Raw genomic sequence first — 12,285 nt, 5'->3', positions numbered from 1 at the left:
GACCAAGTGGCACGGGGAGGAAAGAGATGGTTCAGAAGCAGCAAGGAGTTACCAGACCTGACCCCAGGGGGACCGGCACCCTGCAGGCCAAATCCACCGGTGCAAGCATAGTGACACAAGCAGTGTCATTCAGGATACATTTTCCACATTGGGAGAGACAGAGTGGTGGAGAGTTCACTCACGCCTCCAGAATCAGCAAAAAATCATGCTCTAATCTACTGTGGGAGATGAAAAAAACACGCCTTTGGAAAAAACTCTCTTCCATTTAACTTACACCTCCCCACTCTGCACCAGGTCCCGAGCTGGCTTCAGTGATAGCCACTTTCCTGAGGCTGGAAGTAAGACCTGTCACACCCCCTGAGCCATCCTCCCAGCCTTGGAGAAGGAACAAATTACCAAACAGCGAGAAAAAATAATCTGCCAGCTCCCCTAAGCTGGAAACTCATGGCAAAAACAGCACCTTTGCCTAGGCACAGGCATAAGCGGTCTACAGGCTTTGGAAGCCTTTTACCCCTGCATAGACCTTTGTCGGACCATTTCAACAGTGTAGGCCCTCATTAGCACAGTACAATAAGGTATATTCCTGAAGTCTAACTTCAACTGTTTCAGCTATATGGTGGAGAGGCAGGTTCGTGACATTTGACACCACTCTGTCGTGTGGCAGTGGGTTTTTTCTGGGCTGTCTATTAAGCAGGGTCCTCACCTACCCACGTCAGGGGCCTGAGTACTGGTGGTTTCATCCACTCCACCTAGCCAACCTCAACAGGAGTCCAAGGATAAGTGGTGCCTCCCAGTCCTTACAGCCAACAGCATTGGGTGCCTATAGGCCAGCTGCAAAACCCACCCACTTAGGCCCTCTAGGACACGCTTTTCTCACAGACACTCAGGAGAGGTTGCCACTACCCTACCTTGCTCAGTGCATGACCCCCTACCGCAGCCAGATACCTGTGCTTACACCAGTCACCCCTGCTCATCTAAGACTGTAGGTGACCACCTACACCACACACTTGGTGACCGACTCCCTGGACACCTGAACTGAATCCATACAAGAAAAGTAAACGGACTCCTGGGCTCACGTAACTTGTAACTGCTCTAACCACCTGGTGACAGGAGATTAGAACTTCAAAAGTGCCAATAATCAAACAGGCTCACTTGAGCAGCCTATTTGGCCATATCAAAACAAAACAAAACAAGAAGCTAACACACAGTAAGCAAACAAAATAAATGAAGACAATAGCTTACGGATGGCTTGGAGACAACAATCAATATCAAATCTCATAAACAGGGACACCATGATGGCTTCAGCAAGCTCCCAAAACAAAGGATCAAGAAGTTTTCCAGATAAAAAGAACTTCCTGAAACTACCAAAGGTAGAATACAAAAGATTAATGTACAGACCTCTTCAAGAGATCAGGAAGGAGATCAGGCAAAATACAGAACAAGCCAGGGACATAGTATTAGAGGACCTTAAAAAGAATATAGAATAGCACAATGACCAATTTAATAGGCTGCAAGAATTCATAGAGAAACAGCAAACAGAAATTCAGAAGATTAACTACAAAATTTCAGAATTAGACAACTCAATAGAAAGTTGGAGGAGCAGAATTGAGGAAATGGAAGACAGAATTAGTGAGATTGAAGATAAAGCACTTGGCACCAAAATATTGGAGGAAAAATCAGATACGAGAATTAAAAAAAATGAAGAAACCCTAAAAGTTATGAGGGACTCTATCAAGAGGAATAACATATGAGTGATTGGAGTGCCAGAACAGGGGTGGATGACAGAAAATACAGAGAGAATTGTTGAAGACTACTTGGAGGAAAATTTCCCTTATATCATGAAAGATGAGAAGCTATTTATCCAAGAAGCTCATCTAACCCCACATAGAGTAGAAACCAAAAGAAAGTCACCAAGCCATATTATAATCAATCTTGCCAAAACCAAAGATAAAGAGAGAATTTTAAGAGCAGCTAGGGATAAATGAAAAGTTACCTACAAAGGAGAGTCAAGAAGGCTAAGCTTGGACCACTCAGCAAAAACCATGCAGGCAAGGAGGCCATGGGGTGACACATATAAAGCCTTGAAGGAAAAAAAAAATGCCAGCCAAGAATTATATATCCAGCAAAACTGTCTCTCAAATATGAAGGCGAAATTAGGGCATTTCCAGGTAAACAGAAGTTTAGGGAATTTGCAAAAACCAAACCAAAATTACAAGAAATGCTAAAGGGAGTCCTCCTTTTAGAAAATCAATAACATCAGATAACAACCCAAGACTGGAACACAGGACAGAGCAACCAGATATCAACCCAGATAGGGAAATGACAAAAATAAATCAAACCTAAAATCCTCAAAACAGGGAAACAGAGCCATCATTATGTAAAATATGACAACATTAAATCAAAAAAGAGTGACTAATAATGTAGCCATAGATCTTTCATATGGAGAGGAAGTTAAGGTGATATAAAGAAATAAAAGTTTAGTTTAAACTAAGAAAACTAAGGGTAAATATTAAGGTAACCACAAAGGAGACTAACAATCCTACAGGTCAAAATAAAAAACATAAAGACAGCAAATACAAAAGCAAGAACAATGAAGAAGAGGAAAATAAATTTTTAAAGAAAAATTATTCAGCACAGAAGATTAAGTGGAAAAAGAAATTGTCAACAATACACACAAAAAAGACATCAAAATGACAGCACTAAACTCATACCTATCCATAATTACCCTGAATGCAAATAGACTAAATGCACCAATAAAGAGACAGGGAGTGGCAGAATGGATAAAAAACATGATCCGTCTATATGCTGCCTACAAGAGATACACTTAAAGACACAAACAAACTAAAACTCAAAGAATGGAAAAAAATACATTAAGCAAACAACAATCAAAAAAGAGCAAGAGTGACAATATTAATCTCCGACAAAATAGACTTTAAAGTAAAATCTACCATAAAGGATAAGGAAGGATGCTATATAATGATAAAAGGGTCAGTATAACAGGAAAATACAACCATAATAAATATTTACATACCCAACAACAGGGCTCCAAAATACATAAAACAAACTCTAACAGCATTGAAAAGTGAGATAGACAGCTCCACAATTATAGCAGGACACTTCAACACACCACTTTCAGTGAAGAACAAAAAATCCAGAAAGAAGTTCGATAAAGACATTGGAAGATCTAAATGCCACAATCAACCCACTTGACCTCATAGACATACACAGAACACTCCACCCAACAGCAACCAAGAATACTTTCTTTTCTAACACACATGGAAAATCCTCCAGGATAAACCACGTATTAGGTCAAAAAGGAAGCCTTAACAGCACCCAAAACATCAAAATCTTACAAAGCATCTTTTCTGACCATAAAGCCATAAAAGTTGAAATCAGTAACAGAAAAAGCAAGGGAAAAAAATCAAATGCATAGAAACTGAACAACATCATGCTCAAAAACTACTGGGTTATAGATGAAATTAAGTATGGAATAAAGAAATTCATAGAATCAGATGAGAACGAAAACACCTCCTCCCAGAACCTTTGGGACACAGCAAAAGCTGTGCTCAGAGGTCAATTTATAGCAATAAATGCTCACATCCAAAAAGAAGAAAAGGCCAAAATCAAAACATTAACCTTACAACACAAACAAAAAGAGAGCAGCAAAAGAAGCCCTCTGGCACCAGAGAAAAGCAAATAATAAAAACTAGAGCAGAATTTAATGAAATAGAGAACAGAAAAACAATTGAAAGAGTTAACAAGACCAAAAACTGGTTCTTTGAAAAGATCAACAAACTGGCCAAACTGACAAAAGAAAAACAAAAGAGGAAGCAAATAACCGAATAAGAAATGAGATGGGCGATATCGCAAGACTCAACTGAAATTAAAAGAATCATAACAGAATACTGTGAAAAATTGTTCTGTAACAAATTTGAAAACCTAGAGGAAATAGACAAATTTCTAGAAACACACTACTCTAACACAAACGGAGATAGAACAGCTCAATAAACCTATAAGAAAAAAAGAGATCGAAAAGGTAATTTAAAAACTCCCAACAAAAAAGAGCCCTCACCCTGACGGCTTCACTGGAGAATTCTACCAAACTTTTAGAGAAGAGTTAACACCACTACTGTGAAAGGTATCTCAGAGCATAGAAAAGGATGGAATACTCCCAAACTTATTCTATGAAGCCAGCATAACCCTGATACCAAAACCAGGTAAAGACATCACAAAAAAGAAAATTACAGACCAATATCCCTCATGAACATATATGCAAAAATCCTCAACAAAATTGTAGCCAATAGAATTCAACAACATTTCAAAAAGAATAATTCACCATGACCAAGTGGGATTTATACTAAGTATGCAGGGATGTTTTAATATCAGAAAAACAATCGATATACTCCATTACATAAATAAAAGACAAGAACCACACGATCTTATCAATTGACACAGAAAAGGCATTTGACAAAGTCCAACACCCATTCATGATAAAAACTCAGTAAAATAGAAATAGGAGGAAAATTCCTCAACGTAATAAAGGACATTTATACAAAGTCAACAGCCAAGCCAACATCATCCTAAATAGAGAGGGTCCGAAAACATTCCACTTGAGAATGGGAACCAGACAAGGATGCCCTTTATCACCACTCCTGTTCAACATTGTGCTGGAGTTGAGGTCTTAGTCAAGGCAATTAGGCTAGAAAAAGAAATAAAAGGCATCCAAATTGGTAAGGAAGAAGTAAAAGTATCTCTATTTGCATATGATATTTATGATCTTATACACAGAAAACTCAAAAGAATCCGCAAGAATACTACCGAAACTAATAGAAGAGCTCAGGAAACTTTCAGGATACAAGATAAATATACAAAAATCAGTTGGATTCCTCTACGCCAACAAAGAGAACTTCAAAGAGGAAATCACCAAATCGATACCATTTACAATAGCCGCCAAGAATATGAAATACTTAGGAATAAATCTTACCAGAGATGTAAGTAAGACCTATACAAAGAAAACTACAAGACACTACTGCAAGAAACCAAAAGAGACCGACCTAAGTGGAAAAACATACCTTGCTCATGGATAGGGAGACTCAACATTGTGAAAATATCTATTCTACCCAATGCAATCTAAAGATACAATGCAATCCTGATGCAAATTTCAATGGCATTTTTTAATGAAATGGGGAAACAAATCACCAACTGCATATGGAAAGGGAAGAGGCCCTGGATAAGTAAAGCACTAATTAAAAAAAGAACAAAGTGGGAGGCCTCACACTACCTGATTTCAGAACCTATTATACCACCACAGTAGTTAAAACAGCCTGGTATTTGTACAACAACAGATACTTAGACTGGTACTGGTACAAGAACAGATACATAGATCAATGGAACAGAATTGAGAGTCCAGACATAAATTCAACCACCTACGAACAGCTGATATTTGACAAAGGCCTAAGTCCATTAAATGGGGAATAGACAGTCTCTTATTACAAATGTTGCTGGCATAACTGGATATCCATCTACAAAAAAAAAAAAAGAAACAAGACCCATACCTCACACCATGCACAAAAACTAACTCAAATTGATCAAAGACCTAAATATAAAATCTAAAATGATAAAGATCATGGAAGAAAAAAATAGGGACAACGCTAGGAGCCCTAACACATGGCATAAACAGCATCCAAAACATTACTAACAATGGACAAACACCAGAAGAGAAACTAGATAACTGGGAGCTCCTAAATATCAAACACTTATGCTCATCCAAAGGCTCCACCAAAAGGGTAAAAAGACAACCTACAAGCTGGGAAAAAAAGTTTGGCTACGACAAATCCGATCAGCATCTAATCTCTAAAGTCTACAAGACACTACAAAACTTCAACCACAAAAAGACAAATAACCCAATTAAAAAATGGGCAAAGGATACAAACAGGCACTTCACCAAAGACATTCATGTGACTAATAGATACATGACGAATAAATGGTCAGGATCATTAGCCATTAGAGAAAAGCAAATTAAAACTACAATGGGATACTATCTCACCCCAATAAGTTTGGCATTAATCCAAAAAACACAAAATAATAAATGTTGGAGAGGTTGTGGAGAGATTGGAACATTTATAAACTGCTGGTGGGAACGTAAAACGGTACAGCCACTTTGGAAATAGATTTGGCGCCTCTTTAAAAGCTAGAAATAGAGCTACCATCCGATCCGACAATCCCACTCCTTGGAATATATCCTAGAGAAATAAGAGCCCTCACCTGAATGGATATATGCCCGCCCATGTTCATTGCAACACTGTTTACAATAGCAAAAAGATGGAAACAACCAAGATGCCCATCAATGGATGAATGAATAAATAAATTATGGTATGTTCACACAATGGAATACTACGCAATGATAAAGAACAATGATGAATCCGTGAAACATAACATGGAGGAATCTGGAAGGCATTACGCTGGGTGAAATTAGTCACAAAAGGACAAATATTCTGTGATACTACTATTATAAGAACTCAAGAAAAGGTTTAAACACAGAAGAAAGCATTCTCTGATGATTATGAGGGTGGGGAGGGAGGGAGGGAGAAGGGTATGGCTAATTAGATAGTAGGCAAGAATTATTTTAGGTGGAGGGAAGGATAACACACAAAACAGGGGAAGTCAGCACAACTGGACTAAACCAAAAGCTAAGAAGTTTCCTGAATACAACCACTTTGAGGGACAGAATAGCAGCAGCGGGTCCTGGGGACCATGGTTTCAGGGGATGTCTAGGTCAATTGGCATAACAAAGTGTATTAAGAAACCATTGTGCATCCCACTTCGATGAGTGGCATCTGAGGTCCTGAAAGCTAGCGAGTGGCCATCTAAGATACATCAATTGGTCTCAGCCCACCTGGAGCAAAGGAGAATGAAGAACACCAAAGACACAAGGAAAATATGAGCCCATGGGAAAGAAAGGGCCGCATAAACCAGAGACTTCATCAGCCTGAGACGAAGAACTAGATGGTGCCTGGCTACCACCAATGATTGCCCTGACAGGGAACACAACATAGAATCCCTGATGGAGCAGGAGATAAGTAAAAAGACCAAACTTAATGGTCTGACTGCGACTGGAAGGACCCCAGAGGTCACGGCCCCTGGATTCTTTTAGCCCAAAACTAAACCTATTCCCGAAGCCAACTCTTCAGACAAAGAGACTCTGTGGGCAATTCCTGTCTGGAGGTAAGATGAGAAGGCAGAGGGGGACAGGAGCTGCTTGAATGACACGAAATACATGGTGGAGAGAGCGAGTGTGCTGTCATATTGTAGGGAGAGCCACTAGGGTCACGTAACAATGTGTGTATAAGTTTTTGTGTGAGAAACTGACTTGAATTGTAAACTTTCACTTAAAGCACAATAAAAAAAAAAAAAAAAAGCACAACCAGAATGCTCCTTAGAAGCAAGGATAGCACACACTTTGGACATGTTATCAGGAGGGATCAGTCCCTAGAGAAGAACATCATGCTTAATAGAGGGTCATCAAAAAAGAAGACCCTCAATGAGATGGATTGACACAGTAGCTGCAACAATGGGCTCAAGCATGGCTCAGGACCAGGCAGTGCGTCTGTCGTACACAGGGTCACTATGAGTCAGAACTGACTCAATGGCACCTAACAACAACTTTACTCATACTCACAGCTAACTCTTCTTTGATTTATAAAGTAATACAAAGATGTCAATATAGCTCAGAAATAATATCAGCCTTTAGGTGAATCTGGGAAGGTGGATGTTTTAACATCATTTTATCTCATGACAAATACAAAATCATAATCCCTAAAAAAGAAACCTTTGAAATTATGCTGATTAAAAAAAAAGAAAAGCCAATCCCAAAAGGTTGTGTATTGTATGATTCCATTTATATAAGGTTCTCAAAACGACATGTAGAACAGACTAGTGGTTGCCAGGAGCTAGGAAGAGGGAGAGCATGCCCCCCACCCCTCCCGTTCCATTCTCCTCCATGCTTTATTTTCCTTCTTATTCAATCATATCATTTATTTTTATCACTCAGCTGTCTCCACTAAGATGTAAAATCCATGACCAAAACAAAACAAACCCACTGCCATCAAGTTGGTTGCAATTCATAGCGACCCCATAGGATTTATAGAAAGAGTCAGAAGCCAACTGCCACATCTTTCTCCCAGAGAGGCACTGGTGGTTTCAAACAGCCAACCTTTCGGTTAACAGTCCATCACTTTTCACTGCACCATCCGTGAAGGCAGGGATATTTATGTGTTTTGTTGGTGTATCCTTAGCAATTAGAACAATGCTTAACACACAGTAAGCAGTATTTTATTGAATGAATGAATAAAACTGGTTGTGCCTTGCGAAGACAATCTTTTTGTTTCAGAATTATTTATTGTATTAAATCCATGTTTCTGTTAAAGTTGTTCTATTTTCTTCCTCAGCATTACCAGTTAGTTATTATTAGATCTCTGTTCTGCCATTTCTATACTTTTTAATGTTTTATCTTTTTTTTTTTTAATGTTTGGTATGATTTTCTCAAATTATCCTCTCTAACCGTAACAGATTTCTGTAGCATTAGTTTGATTCCTTTTTATTTGAAAATCATGTGATAATTTTGTTTTTCTCCTTATTCTCTTTCATTCCCTCTGCCGGTTTTCTTTTCATTCCATGCTATTGTCTTGCTATTATCTTCCTGTTGTTGTTAGTTACCATCAAGTTGTTAGTTTCTTCTTAGTCTGGAAGCTCCACTGAAACCTGCTCAGCATCATAGCAATGTGCAATCCACCGGTGATAGACCATGCTGGCTGCGCATGAGATGCATCGGCTGGGAATAAAACCCACGTCTCCAGCATGGAAGGTAAGAATTCTACCACTGAAGTGTCATTGCCTCACTTTGCTATTATCTTATCTATGTTTTAAAATATCTTGCTTCATAGAGTCCTTCTTTATCTAAAGATTGCAGAGAAGTATTTTGTATAAGTTTCCTTCTTGTACATATTTTTTCTGTTAAAATATAATTTTTATATTATTACATATTCTATTCTTTTACTTCATTTGGGGGGTCTTTTTGGGGAGGGCATTTATCTTTGCTAGAGTTTTCTTTCTGTGGAGAAAAAAATTTTTTTTTTTTTTTTACTTTTTCTTACTTTCTGTATGGAGGCAGAAAAGGCTGCTTATTTTCAATAATGGTAATTCTACTCTGATCTACAGCTTACTCAAGAATTGTGTGATTTGAGGGCTCACAGATTTCATCCCTGTTTCCCTGTGCATTATTTAAATTTTTTTTGCTTTTGATTCTACTGGAGGGCTAGATATCAATGGTTTATATTCTTGTTTCACTTTTCAGCTACTTGGTGACAGAGTATTGAGAAATGAGTAGGAAGTGACGCAAATTAGTGAAGAGCTGTCAAAGTAAAGTAGGCTTTCTCTCAGTACGTTTTCATGAAATCTATTGAGTATTCTGGTAATACTCACATATGGTTTAGTGCAGAGGTGGAAGGTGGGCACTACTCCCTCTAGTCCTATTAGGATGAGTAGGTTCTCCTCAGAGAACACTGGATCTACTCTATATGATATAACATAATTAAACACAGATGTGTATAGGAATGGGTTGGTATACCCATAAAAACAAACCCATTGCCGTTGAGTCAATTCCCACCCATAATGAACCTATAGGACAGAGTAGAACTGCCCCATAGGGTTTCCAAGGAGCTACTGGTGGATTTGAACTGCTGACTTTTTGGTTAGCAGCCAAATACTTAACTGCTGCGCCACCAGGTCCCCATGGGTTGGTATATACACATATATTTCCAAGTTCAATCTGCTGATGACCTAAAAACAATGAACTCAGTTAACAGTGAGCACACCTCACACCCATATTTTAATTTCTAAATTCCATTCTCCAATAAAAGGAATGAGGGCTGTTCTGAGAAGTGATCAGTTCCAGGACTGGATCAGGGAAAAATACAGAAAGTTCCTGGAGCAAGCTGAAATTCTACAAAATAAGGATGTATTCATAAAAGGATGGAGACTGGCCAAAAGAGGCACAGGAGTCAACCTGAAAGAGCTCCCAATCACCAAAGCAGGAATACTTAGAGAAACAAAATAAATAACAATAGAATTGAGTAGATCATAAAGTAAAATAAAATAAATATCTATGAGACAATACAGATAATAAATAAATTCTTGAATAAACAAATAAATGGGAAAGAAAGAACAACTCTTCCTTACTGAAGGATTCTAAATAACAAACATAGAAGGGATGTGGGAAATAGAAAATCACCATAGTAATAAATATTGCAGGCAAGATCCATTGATGCATGCTAAAATTAGTGGGCAAAAATTTAAGAAGAAATTGATTATTTGCATAGTCTCAAAGTACCTCCTCTAAGATATTTATTAATTACAAAGAGAAAAATAGTAAGTTTACAGTGAAGAGACTCAGCTGGCACCATCTTAACCAAAGTGATCAATTAACAGTAATATGACATGTTGACATGAAACTCTGGTAAAATGCACTGCCGAGGGTACACCAATTCTCTGGTATTCTGGTCAAAAATGCATAACCTTAATCTAATCCTGAGAAGACATCAGACAAACCCAAATTGAGAGAAATTCTACAAAATGCCTAACCAATACTCTTCAAGAGTGTCAATGTCAAGAAAAAACTGAGACAACGTTGTAGACTGGAGCAGACTAATGAGACATGACAACTAAATAAAATGTGGGATCCTGGATTACATCCTACAACATATAAAGGACACTAGTGAAAAACTGATGAAATCCAAATTCTATTAGTTTTCTATTGCTGCATAATAAATTACCATGAATTCAGCAGCTTAAAAATAAAACCTGTTTATTACCTCACAGTTCTGTAGCTCAGAAGTACAGAAGGGCTCGAAATCTCTGCTTGGACCCTCACATAGCCGAAGTCAAGCCATCAGACAGCCTGGGCTCTTATCTAGCGTCTGGGAAAAATCCGCTTCCAAGATCATTCAAGTTCTTGGCAGGATCACGGTCTGAAGTCTCTGTTGCCTTGCTGGCTGTCAGTCAGGGATCACCCTCAGCTCCTTGAGGCCACCTGCATTCTTGCTCACAGGGCCCCCTCCATCTTTAAAGCAGCAGTGGAACAATGAGTCTTTCTCACGCTTTGAATCTGCCTTCTGCCTTCCTCTTCTAACACCAGCCAGAAAAAGTTCTTGGCTTTTAAGGGCTCCTCTGTCCTATAGGGTCACTATGAGTTGGAATTGACTCGATGGCACTGGGTTTTATCTGATTGGTTCTAAAATGAGAACAAATTTGGATTTACAGAAAAATAATGAAGATAGTACAGAGACTTCCCATAGATCCAGTCTCCCTTATTATTAACATCTTATATTAGTATGGAGCTCTGGTGGCACAGTAGTTAAGTGGTCAGCTGCTAACCAAAGGGTCAGTGGTTCAAATCCACCAGCCACTCCTTGGAAACCCTATGGGGCAGATCTGCTTTGTCCTATAGGGTCGCTATGAATTGGAATCAACTCAACAACAACGAGGTTTTTTGTTTGCTTGTTTTACATTAGTATGCTACATTTCTTATAATTAATGAACCAATATTGATTCATTGTTGTTAACTGAAGTCCTTTATTCAGGGTTAAATCTTTTATTCAGATTCCTTTAGTTTTTACTTACTATCCTTTTTCTGTTTAAGGATCCCATCCAGGATACTACATTACATTTAGTTATCATGTCTTCTTAGGTTCCTCTGGGCTGTGATAAGTTCTCAGACTTTTCTTGTTTTTGATGGCCTTGAAAGTTTTAAGGAGTATTGGTCAGAAAATTTGTACAATGTCCCCCAATTTGAGGTTTCTTTAATATTTTTCTCAAGTTGAGACTGGTGTTATGAGCTCTTAGGAGGATGACCACAGTGAGGCAGGCAGCCTCAGAGCCCAACCCTTCAAACAGACACCTGCTCTGACCTATCCTCCCACACCAAGCAGAATAAGCTGCCCTTTCTTCTGAAATTGTCCTTGACAAGATAACCACAGAACAGGCCATAGATGGCCTCAATCCGCCTCTGCGTGGAGACTTAACATCCTAATGAAGAAAAATTCATCCCTTCCTTCATCCTGGGGGATCAAACCCTTGTCTAAAGAAAATGCATATTCACCCCCAAGCTCTGAGTGCCTGCGTGAAGGTCAATCCTGAACACTCATGATGAACTTACATTTCCTTTTCTGCTCTCTGTAAAAGCCCACTTCCCCAAGCTGCCTGCCAGAAGTCTTGGAGGCTATGGCCCTT

Source organism: Loxodonta africana, chromosome 9 (assembly GCF_030014295.1).
Source record: "Loxodonta africana isolate mLoxAfr1 chromosome 9, mLoxAfr1.hap2, whole genome shotgun sequence".
Classification (NCBI taxonomy): Eukaryota; Metazoa; Chordata; class Mammalia; order Proboscidea; family Elephantidae; genus Loxodonta; species Loxodonta africana.
Note: the sequence above shows the minus strand (reverse complement) of the source record.